Source organism: Neomonachus schauinslandi, chromosome 12, assembly GCF_002201575.2.
Source record: "Neomonachus schauinslandi chromosome 12, ASM220157v2, whole genome shotgun sequence".
NCBI classification, from domain to species: domain Eukaryota; kingdom Metazoa; phylum Chordata; class Mammalia; order Carnivora; family Phocidae; genus Neomonachus; species Neomonachus schauinslandi.
In genome coordinates, this window is record NC_058414.1 from 4,663,175 (window position 1) to 4,683,014 (window position 19,840).

The following is a 19,840-nucleotide window of genomic DNA, read 5'->3' on the forward strand; positions in this document are numbered from 1 at the left end:
GATCTCATGATGCAGAGATCATGACCTGAGCCGAAATCAAGAGTCAAACACTCAACTGATGGAGCCACCCAGGCACACCCCCAGCCCTGCTAAATATTTTTTAATACAATCATGAGATTCAGCAGAATTTCTTAGGATGATCAAACTTGAAGATGGATAAAGCAATGATTGCAAATTCACTTTTATACAAACTTTTTTTTTTTTTTTTAAATACCACCAAGTTTCCTGTTCACACTTGTTCTACCACTTGGAAATTGTTTACGGCTTGCCCATTTTGGTTTCTCTTGAGCACCCATGCCCTCTCAGTTGTGTGACTCTGCGTTACCCAAATGTCTGACTGGTGAAATGGAAACCCCATGGCAAGCCCTCCGTAAATCCACCCTGCCGTCCACACCTGACAAAGACGAAGACCACAGTCATGATCTGTGCTCTCATGGAGACTCAACCTCCATCCTGCTCCTCAACAAAAAAACCGCACTTTGAAATGTCCTACAACAGTCCAGGGGTGATGACATTCTGTGCCACTTTGCAGAGAGTTCCATATTCAAATCATCAGCTGATTTATCAAAATGATGTGCTCCATAGCCTGACAAAGAGCCTGACAGGCAGGTAGATATTACAGCTTTATATCTACCACAATAAAAGGCGTTCTCATGAACAGTTGTAGAATGACTAAGAAATTGTACCAACGACTGTTGTCTTTTTTCTTGCTTCGAGGAAAGGGGCTTACGGGTAAGGTCATCTTCTTGTGTTGGTTTCTTTTTGACTATGAATTTTGTCCATTGCCAGAATGCATTATAAATAATGTACTGGAGTCTATCCTTTCTTTTAAAAAAGCTTCTATTTATTCATTTTTAGAGAGCGAATGAGCGGGGGTAGGGGCAGAGGGACAGAGGAAGGGAGAGAAAGAGAGAGAGAGGGAAACAGACTTCCTGCTGAGCATGGAGCCCAGTGCAGGGGGTCTATCTCACAACCCTGACATCATGACCTGAGCCGAAAGCAAGAGTCGGACGCTCAACCAACTGAGCCACCCAGGAACCCCGGAGTCTGTCCCTTTTAATGGAGTTTTGAACTTCTGATAAAAATTTAAATAATCTTCACCATGAAGCCTGAACTTTCTTCCTTATTAGACTATAGTTCGGAAAAATAGTTCCAGCAAAGCCAAAAGTTTGCTGATTCTAGAATCAACATTTTTCTCAACAATGTCAATATTTACACTTCTGGGTCCAGCAGCTGAACTTCAACAATGCCTTTGTTCTTTCTGTCTCGTGTTTATTTGTTTTTCCATTTTAAGGGAAATTTCTACTAAATTAAAGTGATACAACTATCTTAAAATTTTAAAACGTTGCATCAAATAATGCTTTTTGGGCGTTCCTGAGACTCTAAAGACTGGCACGCATATGCCTTTCACATCACAACCAACTACAAATTATGCTTGTGGCGGATTTCAACTGTCCAGCGTCCCCCCACCAATCAGGATGACTCTATATGCCAGAAAAATCGACTACGGTGCCAACAGGTGCGCTGAAGGACCCTTGCATCTCATGACACGCCCGATCCATCACACTTGGCAATGTGCTCAGGATCCATGCAATCCACTCTGATGCTTCCTCTTCTGATCTGTTTTCCCTACTGAACACTCCGTGCGTGACCTACTAACCTGATGCTTGGCTCGACGATGGGATGCAACCCACGATCTGAAAACAGGGTCAGGTTCGGGTTTGTACTTGGTGCCCACAAGCTCACGGGCTTTCCTTGCACAGGTATGCAGGATGGAGACTGCTGCCCACTGGATCAGCCACTCTGTCCCCACCTCCCCCCACCCACACCCCTTTACTTCCTGGCTTAGGGCAGCAGTCCACTTCAGCTATTCCCTGGCTAACACCCGAGCTCCCACGTGCATCACCTCCTCTGACCTACTCTTAGAAAAACACAACTCGGGCACCTGAGTGGCTCAGTAGGTTAATTATCTGCCTTCGGCTCAGGTCATGATCCCGGAGTCCTGGGATCGAGTCCCACATCGGGCTCCCAGCTCGGCGGAGAGCCTGCTTCTCCCTCTGACCCTATCCCCTCTCATGCTGTTTCTCTCTCTCTCTCAAGTAAATAAATAAATAAAATTAAAAAAAAAAAAAAAGAAAGAAAAACACAACTCCTCTGCTTAACACAACTAGCCATCTCCAGCATCCCTGAAGTCACTGACCGTGCAAGATGGACTCTTCCCATTTCTACTCAGCCACAAATCCAAAATGTGCATTTATACCGCTGGGAAAATCTAGTATGTGTCCTTAGAGAATTTACTATGTCCTCTCTGGCATGTCCGTTTCCGACTTTCTCCTCAGTGCCCCCCTTGGGATATTTGGATGACACCCAGCACAGGCAGTGAACGGCTCATCGCCCCGCCACCCTGCTCCAGGGTCATGGCCAGCACCTGACATCAATCCTATCACACTTGTAGTTGGTAAATGCCTTCTTGTTCAAGAACTTGTTAGTTGGAATATGCCCTGCTGCACCCAGGATGGCACACAGTGGGGACTCCAGAAGGTCTGCATGCTAACGGGACTAACTACCTTCATTGTTGGTGGACAGGCTAACTAATAACATTTAATTTAAAAATAAAATCAAAAAAAGAAGCTGCAAGTCTTATATCACTGTAGGACTTTTTACAAAGAAAGCTATCCCTTCTGTAAAAGCCAGGGACCCTGCTATTTACCAGGAACAATGTAATTGACCCACATTCATGACATATTAAGATAGTCACTTGTGGAGCTGAAAACAGAATATTCGCATTCTAAATCATAATAAATGCATAAAAAGAAACTCATAATACTTCAAACATCAAAGGGAAAATAGAAACCAGGCGATGAAGACAGCATTCAAAAAAGAAACAATTTATTCCAAAAACAGACGACATGTAGCAAAAAATGTCAACTATCTGATGCGCTTTTCAAAATGATATTCAAAACTATTCCAATATTAAGAAAAAAATTACTCAAAGCACACTGAAATAGAAATGCTTTAAAAAGAGAGCCAGGAAGGGAGGGACAGAGATGGAGCGGGTAGAGACACAAGAACAGAACAAAAGTCAAGCACGGTGACAAGCTTGGGAACAGGGCCAGCGAAGCGTAGGGCCACGTAAGATGCTCGTGAACTGCGAACAGCAGAGCACACGGCCCACAGTGTGGTTAGCAAGCACCAACAGTGCTCACCCTCCACCTTCCAAACAACACAGCATCTGCATGCAGGGGGCTTACAGTAAGTGGACGAATGCTACACTTCGACAAGAAACTCACATTGAAAACAAGAACTCCACGTACAAAAGGAAAGCAAAGGAATACCGTATGTTTTAATCATACTGTAATTTTATAGACGTTAATAAAGAAATAAATTTGGAGACGTCAATAGAATTAGAACTTTTATTACAAATAAATACCAAAATCAAAATAATCTTTAAAAAATACCCTTATATGGACACCTGGGTGGCTCAGTTGGTTAAGCGTCTGCTTTCGGCTCAGGTCGTGATCCCGGGGTCCTGGGATCAGGCCCCACATCGGGCTCCTGGTTCAGCGAGGAGCCTGCTTCTCCCTCTCCCTCTGCCCCTCCTCCCTGCTTACGCCCCCTCTCTCTAAAATAAGTAAATAAAATCGTTTAAAAAAATAAATAAAAAAACACCCTTCTGATAGAAAACACTGCAGATAAAACAGACTGAAACCCACAGCCCCACCACCTTTGCCCCTACATGTAAAGAAAGCAATGGACTTGGATGTTCTTACTATTGATTATTTCAATTTGTCAAGACAAAAAAAAAAAAAGATGATTCACAAGTGCTTATGTAGGCCAGGCGGCGGACTAGGTAGGGATGTGTGTGTATGTGTGCAAACACACGCATGCACGCACACGCCCTCACACGAGGATCATCCCCACTGTTGACAACAGTAACATGAAGTGCAGTGGTCAAGGTCCTGGGGCCAGTAATGGGAAAGAGACAGAGGTGACCAAGGACGGGATGAAGCTCAGTCCAAAAATCCACGCTCTTAACCAGAACCCACAGTCCCGTGGTTTTCAAATTAGGGTCCCTGGACAGACGGCATGAGCACCACCTGGAAATCTGTGCACACACACATGCTCCAGCCTGGAATGTGGGGCCCTTGTGTCCGGGGCCTGGAACCAACCACGGGGCACCTCGGGTGCCCGGGCTGCACCCCAGATCGGCGAAAATAAATTCTTGGGGATGCGGGCATTGTTTCAAGCTCCCCGTGTTCCCAAAGTTGAGAACCACTGCTCTTGTCTCTTTTCCTTACATGATTAACCCTTTTTTATGATGTTTGCGAGGGGGGAAAATCAAGAGAAAATTGCAATAAAGCTTTGAAGAGTCACATTCTGGAAGCTGGGGAGGGAAACCTACCACAACTGAAGTAAACAATATAATCAGTTCCTCAAAAGGCCACACCTGAATCCTAAGGGCCAGATTCCCACAGGGAAGCTGCACCTGGTACGTTTTCTGCCTTTTAAAAATCTTTTACTTTTTCCTATGCAGACAGAATCCCTTCTAGAACACGGCAGTGGGGGGAGGAGGGGAGGCAGACCAAAGCGCTATACTCAACGGCAGAGACTGACCTGCAGCAGAGAATGACCTCATCACCTCAAACTTCAGGGTTTCAGGTCCAAGGGTCTGGATTTGACCCTATGTAGGAGAATGACCTTTGACCTTACACTCTCTGTCTTTGGTAAGAGGCCTGTTTGGAATATTCTATTCAAGTAGCCACAGTACCTTACACCTAAGTGCTTTGGTCAGCCTGCTGACAGAAAACCAGTGAAATTTTGAAATGAAACTTGGTGATGGCCACGCTCCTCACTTACGTTACTTGTGTGGAGCATCGCGTCCTCAAACGATCCATGTGGAGACATGGTAATTATTCCCACTAGACAGGCCAGGAGGCTGAGCAGAAGCTGCTTGCTCGGGTCACCCACGCCGGCCAAGTGTGCGGTCAGCCCTGGAGCTCTGCTCTGCCCAAATCCAAATCCCAAGTCCTGAGCTCGGATGCGGGGTCCCCGGGGAACAGGATCTGGTCCGCGCGAGGTCGGAGAGGCCAAGGCTGGACGTTGATCTTCAATTTCCAGCTGCCTCAGCCCGTGGGCACTGGGGTCTGAGAGACGGGCCTCCACCTCGGCTGGGGTCAATACGCACGTGTGCAGTGATTTGCTAAGCGCCGGACAGGATTGCTACCCCAGTTCCCGAAGGCTCCTGTAAGGAACGACCCAACAGACTCGAGGTACCCAGCACTGGAGGAAGTCAAGAAACAACAGAGCGAGAGAAGAGCGAGGGTACCCACAGAGAACAGCCGGGACTACACATGGGCAGAGGGGCCTCACGACCTCCCTCATGAACGCATTACCAGGGCAAAACCACACTGGCCTCGGGTCATAGAAACAGAGGCAAAGGCGGTCCGTGAGGATGCTGCACCCCACCATTCCATGCCCACCCTCCCAGAAGGGATGGCCTTCCCAGGCCGCCATGATGGCTGAACACGTGCAGCTGACAAGAGGAAGCCCACATTGGTGCAAAGCCCCAGACAATTCGGAAACCCGTGAGGGGACCGTCCCCACTTCACAGATGAGGACATGGGCTTTAAGATGAGGATGACCTGGCCAGGGCCGCTTGGGGGTTTGCAGGACCCCGCAGACAGGGAACACCCGTGGAATCCACACGGGTAGCCGGCCCAGGAGTCGGAGAAAAGGAAGGATCGGAAGCTCTTGCAGAGAAGGGCATCCTACCTTGTGTGACCAGGGGACACCGGGGGAGAAGGAAAAGCATTATAATGTTAAATTTAGAATGTGGATTATTTACACACAGGCCTAAAATCAGGGTCCTCTTAAAAAAACTCACTTTCCCTGACACACACACACACACACACACCCTTTAACTCATTAACGTTTTGTTTTCACTACTGATGTCATTACTTAGGATAAACCTTGACGGTTGAGATGTATGAATTATTACAAATTACTGAACACCTGTGGGTGCCTTCTAAGGGACAGCTCTTTGCACATCCAAACATAAAAGGAGAACAAAAATGAAGAGACTGAATCACTTAAGTGAAAAAGGTTAAGATGGGGGCGCCTGAGTGGCTCAGTCAGTTGAGCCTCTACCTTTGGCTCAGGTCATGATCCCTGAGTCCTGGGATCAAGCCCCACATAGGGCTCCTTGCTCAGCAGGGAGTCTGCTTCTCCCTCTGCCCCTACCCCGGCTTGTGTTCGCTCACTCTCTCTCTCAAATAAATAAATAAAATCTTAAAAAAAAAAAAAAGAAAGAGAAAGGTTAAGATGACCATGATGCCACCCACAAGGCCCACTACGTCCCTGACCTACTGCCCTAGCAGCCTGCCCTTCACCGACGACCGAGTGGCGTTAACACCGCTGAAATCCCTCGAGTTTGTCTTTGCTGGCTGCAAAACCGGTTCTCTAACCATTGGGAAAGTGATTCAAACTTTATCAGAAAAATTAAGGAAGGTCTGTAAAACCATGCTTGGATTTAAGCACTTTGTACAATATACACAAACAAACCCAAGTCCTTCGGATCAGCAGCTCAAAGTACAGCGCCTGTCCGTACAATGAAACTCACATCACTGACGGGGGACGTTCCGCTAAAGAAAGCTTGAGAATTTGCAGCCCGAGACCTCTGGGGAAAACATGAATACGGAGGGTGGGCGGCATCAGATCCTCCTAATCTCATTCTGTCCGGGACTCTTGCAAAAGGCCTACAGCTTCCTCCCTTCCCAATCAGCCCCCAAGTCCAGTGCTAGAGCTGCAAGAACCCCGGTCTCTGGGGCTTTGGAGAAGGGGGTGTGGGGTCCCTGGCCCCCAGGTGCCCCCCAGGAGCCCCCCAGGAGTAACCCAGCTAGATTGCAAGAACCCCAGTCTCTGGGGCTTTGGAGAAGGAGCTGTGGGGTCCCCGACCCCCAGGGGCCCCTCAGGAGCCCCCCAGGAGTAACCCAGCTAGACTGCAAGAACCCCAGTTTCTGGGGCTTTGGAGAAGGGGGTGTGGGGTCCCCGGTCCCCAGGAGCCCCCCAGGAGTAACCCAGCTAGAGTGCAAGAACCCCAGTCTCTGGGGCTTTGGAGAAGGGGTATGGGGTCCCCAACCCCCAGGAGCCCCCCAGGAGAAACCCAGCTAGACTGCACAGAGGCTGCTTCCCTGCAGAGTCCTTCTTAACTGCAAACCACTGGTGAGTGACAACCAGGACACTTGGGGGACCTGGGGGGGGGGAGACTTATTTTTCATGGAAAGTCCTCTGGAGCTGTTAAGTTTCATGCCAAGCGCAGGAATTACGTATCCAAAAAACAGTGAATATGATCACTGGGTTTTAAATCTTGAAAGCATTAATGCTGCACTGCCTTCCAGAGCTTTCCCGGGATCGTTGGTGAATTCAGCAGAGTAAACCAGTTTCTTGGGCTCTCACGGCACCAGACACGTATGGACTACAGATCAGGAGAGCGAGCCTTGCTTCTGCTCGCTCTACGTGGCAAAGCTCAAATCCTGCAGCGCGTGTCAGAGAAGGGTCGGGGATCTAACGCCATCCCTCACACGGCTGGGAAAGCGAGTCGTGCGTCCCGGTTTAGAGGTTTCTGACAGCTCTAATCAGCATAAATGTGGGCTCTGTTCTTCAATTTCACAGCTATGGCAAGTGGGCAATTCTGCAGCGCAGCCCCACTCACACCCGCTGCCTCGCCGTCCACCACCTTGATTACCGGGGACAGATAACTACTCTTATTTCTAAGGCTGTTGATTCAGTGTGTCACCCATTCACACCTCGCAAAAAGCCCTGACCCGTGAAGCCCTCAGCTCTTGCTGTGGAGAGGCCGTCTTGGCCAGAGATGCTCTGGATGTGCTCTCAGTCACCGCTCTGCCCCGGAGACCCTAACACCAAATACCTATTTCTGAGCTGCATTAGCATGCAGAGTGCACGCCCCCATGCCAACCCGCCAGACCCAGGACAAGTTGCCTGGGAAACCTACCCCCACACACGAAGTTCTACCCTCCCGGAGGGAATGGCTCAGCATCCGTCCACCAGAGAAGACGTGTGTATATGTGTGTATATATATATATATATATATATGTATGTATATATATATATATGTGTGTATATATATATATATACATACACAGGTACCTCCAACAGTGATCATCAGACCGGGGAGCTGGCAAGAGATGATCCACAGGGCCACCACATGTCCCTCCACCAAGGCCTGGGCTGGGCCGGTTAGTAGGTTTGCACAAGCATCAGATCTGGATCTCTTATTTTTTATTTATTTACTTATTTATTTTATTACGCTCCACATCCAGCACGGAGCCCAACGCGGGGCTCGATCCCATGACCCCGAGATCAAGACCTGAGCTGAGATCAAGAGTCAGATGCGCCAATGACTGAGCCCCCTGGGCTCTAGATCTGGATCTCTTAGGTACAGTTTAGCTACAGGAGGTTCTGATAATGTTTCAAAACAACCCGAATATATTCACTTTAAATACATTAGCTTTAACTGAAAAACAGCCTTTCCTGATGAAAAATGACAAAATTCTGTCCTTGGTAGGACTTGAATAACTCACCGCTGAGGGAAAGATGCCGGATCCTCTGCGGAGGCGACAAGCTACATAGTGAAGTCGTGTCTTTTCTTTTTTTAGAGAGAGAGGAAGTGGGGGTGAGGGGGCAGAGGGGAAAAAGAGAATCTCAAGCAGACTCCATGCCCAGCACAGAGCCCCACGCAGGGCTCGATCCCACGACCCTGAGATCGTGACCTGAGCCGAAACCAAGAGTCAGAAGCGCAACCAACTGAGCCACCCAGGCACCCCAAAGCAGCGTCTTTTCTCATATTCCGACAACCTGGGTTCCAAAGAAGAGAGGCATGCACACGGTCGGGCTACGAGAAATCCACGACCCAGCCCCAGGAACTGCAGACAACGGTGGCCTTCCCTCAGACACTGAAGGAGGGTAACTGCGGCCACCAAACACAGTGCTTCATCCCTCGTGCACTCCAGAGAGCTGCGTCGCCAGGTTAAAGGCTCACAGGAATTCTGGAGGAAAGTAAAACCATTCAGCTTCCCGTAAAACCCACGTATTTTACTATGAGGTCCTTCTTGCTTCTGTGAACTTGAAAGGAAGGTGGAAACAGGCACCAGCCCTTGGCTCTGCTTCTCGTGTCCTCGTGAGGAGCAGGAGATATGTGGAGCAGAGCCCAAGCCACGTCCAAGCCCTGTGCCCCTCCCCTCCCCGCTGCATGGCCTGGAGCAGGTTCAGGGTCCCTCGTCACCGGCTAGGTGACACGTATTTTTTAGAAACTCCTGCTTTCTCCCCTAAAAAAGGTCAAAATGGTCCTCTACAACCTAGATGATGCTAAAAAATCTCCAAACTCCAACACACATAATAACCTCTTTCACGTGAGACTTGGATTTTCATGACAACATTCTTGAATGTCTAAACTGTAAAATGGGATTTTAAAACTGTTCTGTTTAAAAAGAAATGGGTTTGTATCTATGCTGGCCACACTAGTCCCACACTACCAGGGTCTCCACAGATAACCACCGAGAGTTTTTCTTCTGCAGTTTGCAATTCGCAGGATCTGTCATTTTGAGAGCAACACTTTCCCCCACCGGTTCTAAAACCTGCAAGTAACTAAGAAAGCAATAACGTCCCGCTGAACCATCCACATCCATTGCGCACTCTCCAGACCCACAGACATCAAGTTCCTTGCATACGAAGCCGTAAGAGGACGAAGAGCGCCCCCTCATCTCCGTTGCCAGTCCCGTCTCCAGGACCAAGGACAGCTGCTTCCGCAAGCATGTAGCCTTGACATGGAGCCCTTCAATCCACGTGAGCTTGTGATCATCAACCTCACAGCGCGTTATGATGGCCCTCCATCCTCTTTCACTGAGACTATAACTCAAAGAAAAGGAATCCTCCTTTCTCGCCCACTGGCCTGGCAACTCCCTCCGGAACCACGTCACCAGGCTGCCCTGACACCCCCCCGACCCGAAAGAAGAACGGGAAATCTTCTCGAAGACAGTAGCGACATGTGGCCCGCAGATCGCACACAGGAGCCCCGGGGCTCTGCACAGGGAGGCAGCCTAGCATGAGCGCCCTCTGCTACCTCGGGAGCTGAGTTCCCTTGGCAGATGTCAAGGCAGAATGTCCTCTGCACAATTTCTAAGATGGCCATAAGAAACATCGTGGCAAATAAAAGATAACTGATAATTGATAATCTATTTTCAAATAGATAAAAGCTATTTGAAAAGCTCAATGAGCCACCGTCATTGGATAAGGACCAAAGACCAAAAAACCTAAAAAAAAAAACAAAAAAAAAAACCATGTTTCCTCACTGCCTCTTTTCTCTTTTCTACCTAAGCAGGTGCACACATGAAGGTCTCCACTGTCCTTCTGCTTCCATCTCTGGGTAACACTGTGCAACAGAAGCTTCCACGACTGCAAACAGGTCAAGCCTGACAAGAGTCAGCCTTGCGCCGAGACATCTAGAACCGCTAGAGTATGCCAGCCACGAATCTCAATAACCAACAGCAGCAGAAATAGAGCAATCATCAAACCCAGGTTTGCGCTGACTACCCCTCCAACATCTGTGAAGTCAAGCCACGTCCAGCACCAGCGCCCGAAGAGCTAGGTTTTTATATCACAAAGATTCAGGAGTTCTGGTCTCATGACGCTGACCACTTTCACAGAAGAACAAAGACACCTGAGATGACAAGTCACCCAGGCCCCAGATCCAGCCGGCACTGACCTCCGCAGCGCAAGATAACCCACTGCCGACCGGAAGGATGGGCCTTCCCGGGCCAGTCTGAGCTGTCTGCAGAGAAAAGTAAGTCTGCTGTGCTCCAGGAGTCATCTTCAAGCACTGAAGACGTGAGCAAAATAAATAAGGTCAGGGTAGACTGAAAGCATCCCCAACGGTTTGCCCCAACACCACAGACCAGACCGAGCAGCAAGAACTCGGTGCTATCCATGTGCATCCAGAGCGGCCAGCCTGGAAGAGAGAGACGGCTCTCCCGGTGCTTCATCCCCTGCCTTGCCTTGCCTTGGACACTGTCTTCCTGACCAGTCTGACACCTGTTCTCCCCCAGCCCAGAACGCATGTGGCCCCAAGCCAGACACCCAGCCCTCGGCAGGAGGAGATCAAACCTGGGGAGGGGGATGGAAGGAAAAACGCGCTTTCCCACAAGCCTGGCCATCAGAGGTGTTTCCAGGTCAGTGCCTGATCCAAGGCTGCCGGGTGGACATCCCCGTGACTTACCCTAAGTACCCTGGTAACCGCATTTCCCCTGCAGTGCACTCTGTCCAAATTCACTTTGGCCCTGTCACTTCTCTAAAACACTGAGCTTCAAGAAATAATGCCCGTTACCTTAGACGTAAGTACTCCAATACCCAAAGTTCTCAGAAACCTGTCAGTACTTAACATTCTTACATGATCTGGGTTCTCTCGAGAAACTCCTGTCTCGCAGATACATTGGTCATCACCAATACCAGGGCAACAAGGCTCCCTGAGCACCAGATCCTGCCCCAACCCAGATGGACAGAAATAATAGCAAAAAATGGCTGTTTGGGGTTCCGAATCGGAGAATAATGGCAAAGAGATACACATGCAACATGAAACAAACAGGTGACTGATCAGGTATCATGATTCTTCCGATGCAGTTAGGTGCTGAAGACTTCGAAGTCATCTGCTTCACTTTACAAACACTGGGTTTCTTTCAGGTGTCCACAGAATTCCAACAATCATTTTCATCTCGTGACTGAACCTCGTAAGTAGCCACATAATTAACCTCCAGCCCTCTTCCAAAAGAATTCAACCACCCTGTGCAAATAAAAGACTGTGGACGGAAAGCTCCGAGAGCCGAAGTGGAGATTTCTGTGTCCAGCCATGATGGACATCACACAACAAGGGAAGGGAAGCGTCCGAGAGGTACAGGGAAGAGGGCCACTACCTGGGGGTCTTGGGGCATGAGGAAGAACGTGGGGGTGAGTTCCCGGGCTTCCCTTTCCCACAGATCCCGGACAGGGCACTGCAGAAGTCTCCAACCAGGAACCATCAACAACCTGGGTAAGAAAAGCTTCCAGAAAGCCCGCCCCCAACCCCAAACAAAGAATGGGGGGGAGGGGGAAGGTGGTCTAACAAAACCAAAAACCTTGTCCACAATAGCCACCCTACCGTAGCCAACAGCACTGGAAAAACCTCCCCACCCATCCCGGTCTCAGCAGGGCACATGGGGGCTCATTTCCCCCTGCCCACCCAGCCCCTGACTTGGCGGGGGGGGCCCCACTCAGATCCCCTGGGCAGCATGTGCTGCCCAAAGGGGAGCGGATCTCAATGTCCCACCCAGCGGAAACAGACGCCTGATTCCCCTGCAGGAGTATGGCCTGGAGGAGCCACGGGGGGGGAACTCTGCCTCTAATCCGTCCTGGCATTAAGGGAACAAGGAGGGAGAGGTGGGCTGAGTCGGCACTTGCTCTCCTCACCGCACCTCCCATACCAGCAGGGCCGAGGGGGAGCGGAATGACCCCCGACAAGTGAGGAGGCCGTGGGTGTGCACCCTCCACTCCCCCACCCTGCCCCCAGGGGGCCCAGAGGGGCGTGGGGTCTCCCCTGCACTAGGCTGCAGGGAGGCTGTGCTCTGGGAAGGTGTGGACGTCCCCCGGAACCGCGACAAGGCGCCGTCCGCAGGTGGTACTTGCCGGGCCCAGCAGGCAGGGGACACGTGGCCCCACGCGGACGGCGGGCACCGCCTCCTCCGGGGAAACTGCCTGCTAAGGAGATGAAGCAGGACCCTGACTCTCACCCCCTAAAGCCGAGATGTCCAGAGTACAACTGAAAATTGCCTATCACTCCAAGAACAAGGTCCACCGCGACCGGAACAAGAAAAGGCAACAGCAGACCCGCGATGACAGGACTCTGGTTGGAACCGGCATGGATTTCAGAGCATCCATCATAAAAATGCGCCCCCCCCCGGGCAATGACAGACTGTCCTGAAACAGGTGACACCGCAGAGCTGCACCTCCAAGTGACTCACAAGCAGGGTGCCAGCAGGTCCTCTTTCTTCCTTCAAGCTTATGGTCAGGGAGCTTTAGATTCCTTCCGTCCTGAGATCCTTCCTTCCGTTATTCCGGGAATAAGGTGCGGAGACCCAGCCAGCCAACAATGCCATCAGGTGCTTATCAGACGCAAGGACTCGACGGAGGGCAGAAATACGGGGCGCACGCGCAGCGAGGGACAGGGGTCCGCGCCCCAGCAGCATCAGGGTGTGCCAGGGTAAGCGCCCCACGTGAGGCAGAAACAACATGGGCACTCCGTGGAAGAACACAAAAAGTCTGCCAAAAGAGCGTAAGGAGGCTTTCGGCACAGAGTGGACGGCAGAAGCACAGTGAAACAGGGGAGCAACGAAGGAGAGTGGAAAGAGAGAAGCGTGTGGTTCCCGAAGCCAGAAGGTGGGAGGAGGCCAGAGAGGAAGACACACCACGGCGTGCACGCCAGTCCCTTCGAGATCTCTCCGCACAGATGCTGGCCTCAAGCTGCAGCACGACTGGGACTGTCTGCCCTTGAAGACAGGAAGACAGAAGTCGCTCCATTTCTAGTTGGATGCCGAGAAGGTCTGGGAGTCGATCAGAGCGTAAACGGGGAGGAACGGCCTATCAACACAGCGGGGTAGAGAAATGGCTTCTACCTTCGCCGAGCCTGGTCTTGCCAAGCAGGTCTCACGAGCTGCGGCGGTCACTAGCCCTCCCCTGGCTGCATCCCAAGGAGGCCCAGAGAGGCGCCGTCCTGCTGTGCCTGGGGTGGTGTGCGAGCCGCACCACTGGGGGCAGGCCCACTTCTGCTGTTGGGCCAGAGCGCACTCGGGGGACGAGCCCCGCAGAGGGGGCGATGCAGTGGGCACGGGGCCTGGGGATGCGACGCCCTGACCCAAGTCAACCACCCTACAAACTCTCCAACGAGAGCAACACAAGCAACCAGAAACTGGGGCCAGGGGACGACCAAGTTGCGGTCCCACTGGGGCCTCATGGGAGCGAGAGTGGGAGAACAGAAATCGGGCAAGTAGGACATCTGTGTCTTTCCCTCTCTCCTGCTACGACCCCAAAACATACGGGGCTCTTGGGATGCAGTGACGGTGAAGAACAGAGGGAGGGCGGCCCTAATGCCCAACGGATCTCCCCGCACTGTCACTGACCGCCCACAACCCCATCCCTCCAGGATCACGATTCCCACCGCGGGCTCACCCATATGCAGACGCTGGGTGCCCTGGTCGGAGCTGCTGCCCAAACTGAAGCCTGTAATTTATTAACTTCCCTGTTGGCCACGAATTGGTCCCTCCCAGACCCTCTTATTCTGTGTCACAGCATCTTCCTGAACCCCCGGGGTTTGGTACGGTAGCTGGTACCAAATGCATGCTCTCTGGAACTTACCAAATGAACAGAAAAAGTCCGGAAAGCGAGAACTGATCGAATGGTTTCCATCAAACACGTTATATGCCATGTTCAAGTTAGCAGAGCGTAACTCGGGTCAGATTTGTTCTCTTTAACACAGGGGATCATGGAGGACGCCACGGAGCCCCACCCTGCACCCGGCGGAGTCGGCACTGCCTTGCAGAGGACGCACACTCCAGACCACCCAGCACAACGGCCTGTGCATGCAGCCCACAGAACTGCACCCCTGCAAGCCCCCCCAACCGCTCCCTCCGTGTCCCATGGAAGTGCGTTTTTGAAATTGTCTGGCCAGGAATAAGGATGCAGTGTGAGGCCAGGAATTATACAAACTGGCTTTTAGGGGCGCCTGGGGGCTCAGTCGGTGAAGCGTCTGCCTTCGGCTCAGGTCATGATCTCAGGGTCCTGGGATGGAGCCCCACATCGGGCTCCCTGCTCAGCGGGAAGCCTGCTCCCCCTGCTTGTGCTCACTTGCTCTCTCTCTCAAATAAATAAATAAAATCTTAAAAAACAAAAAACAAAAAACACTGGCTTTTAAAAAAATGTAAGACTTTGTACCTCGGGCTCATCCCTGGAGAAGCCCATCATGAGAGCTGTCAGTGACCACAGGGAAGATTCGAAGGCACCCACGTCCACTGTCCAGCCATCCCCCAGACCCAGGGGGCTCCGGGCCCCCCGAGCACTCAACGGGACCCACACATGCGGCAAAAGAGGACATCACGACCCGCACACGTTGCAAAAGAGGACATCACGTGAGAGTTCAGGTCAAGAAAGGGTTTTCTAGCTAAAATGTTTCTGGAGGGGCGCCTGGGTGGCTCGGTCATTAAGCGTCTGCCTTTGGCTCAGGTCATCATCCCCAGGGTCCTGGGATCGAGCTCCGCATCGGGCTCCCTGCTCAACGGGAAGCCTGCTTCTCCCTCTGCCCCTCCCCCGGCTTGTGTTCCCTCTCTCGCTATGTGTCTCTCTGTCAAATAAATAAATAAAATCTTTAAAATAAATAAATAAAATATTTTTGGAAATTCCCTCCCTGGAGCAATCTCCAGGGATCCACCCCTTATTCACTACACCTGCTGACCTCTCTGGGCACTCAAACTCACCAGCCCGGGGACAGAAGGCCCCAGACCCAGCTCCCCACTCCCGGAGGATAGACGCAGGAATGCCCCCCCACCGTGACTTCCACGCCGGCGGACCCCACACCTAAGCCGCCATGGAGAATCAGATTTCAGGCCCCGAATGGGAGGATTCGCTGTGAGACGAGACTTAGTTTCATTGTGTGCCCGAGCCGAGAGGTCCCCGGCGAGGCTCTCGGCATCTGGGGGCTCGTGGCTTTGAAGGAGAAGCCGCGTTCAAATGCTAACAGGGAAAGAAAAGAACTAGAGGTGGAGGCTGCTCAGACAATCCAAGGAGCGGGGACAGGAGCAGCCAGGGGCGCTTCTTGCCTTTTTCCGGATGTGCGTCCCCCGCACTGTGATGACCCGCCAGGGACCCTCGAGGAAGCTCCCCGGGTCCCTGCTGAGCCAGAGGCAGCAGGAAGGTGCACAGGGGCCCAGCAGGATGGCTGCCCGCCGGTGGGAGCATCAGCCCGACCCACCGCGCCCCCCCACCGGCCGCCTTCTGCACTCCGCCCCCCCGGAACTTCAGGAACGGTGTGGGCCCCGAGGACAGCGAAACCAGGGCCAAGCCAAGCGACAGCTGACCAGCACCCGTGCTCCAGGTCTTGGACACCGAAGGGACGGAGCCATGAGGAGGCACGATGTGCTACTTCTCGCTCATTCTCCTACGAGACTTTTCTTTCTGCAGCCTCCCTCAAGAGCCACGCAGGGCACTCCTGTTCCTTTTCATCATCTCTGCTGTGACAAAGAGGGTCAGGGGCCTCTGTTTTGCAACAAACAGTGCGTCCTGCTGGCCTTGGTCCTCCAGGAGGGCGGCAAAGTTTGAGGAGGTCATGGTTCCCGGGATGCTAGCCTCACTCAGAGGAATGGGGAGCGGGAGCAGAAGCTACTCCCAACTCCATGTGGGGGACGTTTTCTCTGTGAGGGCTCACGGGGGAAGGAAAAAACCACACCCCAGAATAAAAACTCAATGGTCATGCTAGCTATCCAGAGAGAAAGAAACACGAAACCTTTTGAGGCTGAAACAGGACATGTAAAATGTCATTCGGCATCTACCACGAGGCTGATGCTCGAGAAGGGTCTGCTGAATAAACCCAATTAATCAAGGGATTCAAATCCTTTTGTTCTGCGTTGTAGACAGTTTAGGAAAACCCAAACGCGTCAAGGGTCATGGAAGGAGGCCACATAAAGTAGGCAAGCTGGAGAGAAAGCCCAGCACTCTTGTCCCAAGGACTGTGGACCCCAATTCCTCGGCCCGGGGGCCCCTCTGTTAGGGGCTAAATCCAGATGTTCCCATGCTGAAGCCCTAACCCCTGAGCCTCAGAATGTTCTGTATTTGGAGAAAGGGTCTTCAAAGGGGTGATTAAGATCAGATGAGGTGATAGGTGGGCCTTAATCCAAGAGGACTCACGTCCTTATAGGAAAAAGAGATTAGGACACAGAGGCACACGGAAGGGAGACCGTCACGCTAGGACCAGGGAGAAGGCGCCCGTCTTCGTGCCAGAGAGAAAGGCTAAAGCCACCTGCTAAAGGAGAATCGTCTCTGCTGACACCCTGATGTCGGACTTCTGGCCTCCAGAGCTGAGCCAAAATACACATCTGTGGTTCAAGCCACCCAGGCTGGGGTATTAGCTACGGCAGCCCGAGCTGACCAACCACTCTCCCACACCCACCGTCCTCCCTGGGAGCAAAGGCTCAAGCAGGTGCATTTGCTGGAACACTGTTCTGGCCTCAGTTCCCCCACTAATATACCCACAGAGAGCATGATAAGATCCCCACACCCCAGCCGACCGGGACAAAAGAAACAGTCCGTGCCCAGGTGTAGCACTGAGGGGAGGACGCGCCAACACCTGCCCCGGACCTTCGTTATTGATGGGCCCCCCAATATCAGGACTGAGGTGGGGCAGACCCACACAAGTGGTGCTGGCAAACAAGGCCTGAGTCAAGAGCCGCACCCCCTCCCCCCGCTTCCATTCTGGCCTGTTACCAAACACAACAGCTGCGAACCTCTGAGGGCTCATATGCACGTCTCAGGACAATCCAGGAGGTATCATCACCCCCTCTTGACAGAACACCAAGGGGGGGCTGGAGAGGGAGAGGCATGCGCACAGCGGGCGTGAAGGGTGGTCTGCAGAGCCCCACTTGAGGCCCAGCGAGGAGAGGTCTCGGGCCACCCACCTCAGCCCAGTGAGCAAAGGGGCGGAGAGGGGCCACGGAGAGACAGGTGCACAGACTCCCTGCAGAAACCCCAGAATAAAGGAGCCATTGTTATGCCCAGGCCTGCAACGGCAAGCATTTATTGATCTCGGCTTAATCAATATTTAACAGACGATTCTCCTACTAAGAGAGAATCCTACACACCAGTGAAAACCCAATGGACCTTACCTGTCAGGGGCTTGCCCGGGCTCAGGTGGTTTGGCAGCCGCCTCAGCTTGACCAAGAGGACCCAGGTGAGAACCAGCTGCCGGTCACGGTCACGGCGCCCGCGCTCCCCACGGCTCCATGCTCCGGCTCAGCATGGTGCTCACTCAACTCCAAAGCTGAAAGTCAGAGAGGCCGTCACTGAACACACGGAACTTATGCAAACCTGCATTTTATGCTCTGCACCCAAGACTAAAATCTTTTAAAACAGACACACAGGATATCTTTTTTTTTTTCAAGGAGATTTAATTTAAAAATTCTTCAAAGAGCAGAACGAGAAAGAAGTCCAAGAGGAGCAGGCTTCTAGTTGCCATGTCAACGGACTGCAGAGACAGATGCCTGCAGAGACCAGAGACCAGAGAAGCAAGGGAGGCAGCTCTGGGTCCCAGGCCACAGTCTGCACGTGTCCCCCCACCCCCAGGAAAAGCAAGTGCCCCCGAGGCGGGCGGGGTACAAATGCACAGACCTTTGCCCTCTTGCAAGGCCAAGTTCACCTGTAATTCATTCTTCGAGCCCAGATCAGAGCCCACATCCTTCCCAGGGTCCTCCCAGACTACAGCCCTCACCCCACCCCACAGAGAACCCCTCCAGCTCAGCCCAAGTACCAGCCCCCCGGTACATAAGGCTCCGCGGAACACCGTGCACGCATGTTTAACAGGAGAGGGCAGAAGCAGGAGGACCTGCCCTTTGAATCCTGGCTGCTTGCTTTGATTCCCTCATGCAACTCCTCTTTCCTGAGGGATGAGCAGGAGGATTGCTCTAGGCTTGAAGGACAGCGTCAGGACCAAGACAAAGCCTGGCTGAGCTTGGAGGTGAGTTTTTAGTCACCTGGGCGCTCCCCGACACAGTTTCCTCTGCAGGACAGTGCGCAGAGAGCCCACCTCCCCGAGGACTGTAATACATCACATCAGAATGCCACTGACTCTTCACAGGTCAAATGCAACATACTCCCACGGGGACTCAGGGGGGCGATCAGCACAGAGCAAGCGTGAGTCCAGGAGAGTCTTCATCAGAGCTGCTGCCTCTGTGTTTGAGCTGGTCCACGGGCTGCGACGTGGGTGCCCTTGGTGGGGAGAACAGAGCCCTAAACTAATTCTTTCTGATCACTCCACGGTGGAAATAAACCCTGCCCTGCGCTGACCTACTACGGAAGAAGTCATGGACCTAGAACTTACTAGAAAACCAGCATGAAGCACAATGGCCAGGGATGAGGCGCAGGAGCCAGAGAGCCTCTCATCTCCTGACACCACCCTGTCTCAGCAGGTGACATCTAGGGGAGGCACTAAGCCTCTGAGTCCCCAGCTCCAAAATCAACGGAACGACAGTATCTTCATCTAGAGTTTTTTTTTTCTTCCATCTAGAGCTTTTAAGAAGAAGAAGTGAGCCTGTAAAGACGTAGGACCCAACATGTGGTAAATATTAAAGGAATATACTAGACATGAACCATGACACGGCCCAGAGCTCCCCCACGATCAGGTGCTAGACACTTGGCCACCCGCAAGCCTGCCGATGTTCAGACGGGATGCTGATCTTCTTAGGACCGAAAGGGGACACAGGATACAGGATTATGTGCCTGTTCAACACTGAACACCACCCGTCGATGCAAAGGCATTTTTAGTAAGGGCACCTGCTTTCACCCTCTCAAAGAATGTGCAAGTCTTGGGGCGCGTGGGTGGCTCAGTCGTAGAGCGTCTGCCTTCGGCTCAGGTCATGATCCCAGGGTCCTGGGATCGAGCCCCGCGTCGGGCTCCCTGCGCCACAGGAAGCCTGCTTCTCCCTCTCCCACTTCCCCTGCTTGTGTTCCCTCTCTCGCTGTGTCTCTCTCTGTCAAATAA

General features: G+C 52.2%; 1 protein-coding gene across 1 annotated transcript in view; it reads right to left on the bottom strand.

Moving 5' to 3' along the window:
* Window positions 1-19,840, bottom strand: part of GRB10 (growth factor receptor bound protein 10) — a 160,367-nt gene that overhangs the window by 121,863 nt on the left and 18,664 nt on the right. The window contains exon 2 of the mRNA XM_044920255.1: window positions 17,970-18,124. The gene's annotated coding sequence lies outside the window, so the exon portion shown is untranslated. The remainder of the gene's footprint in view (window positions 1-17,969; window positions 18,125-19,840) is intronic.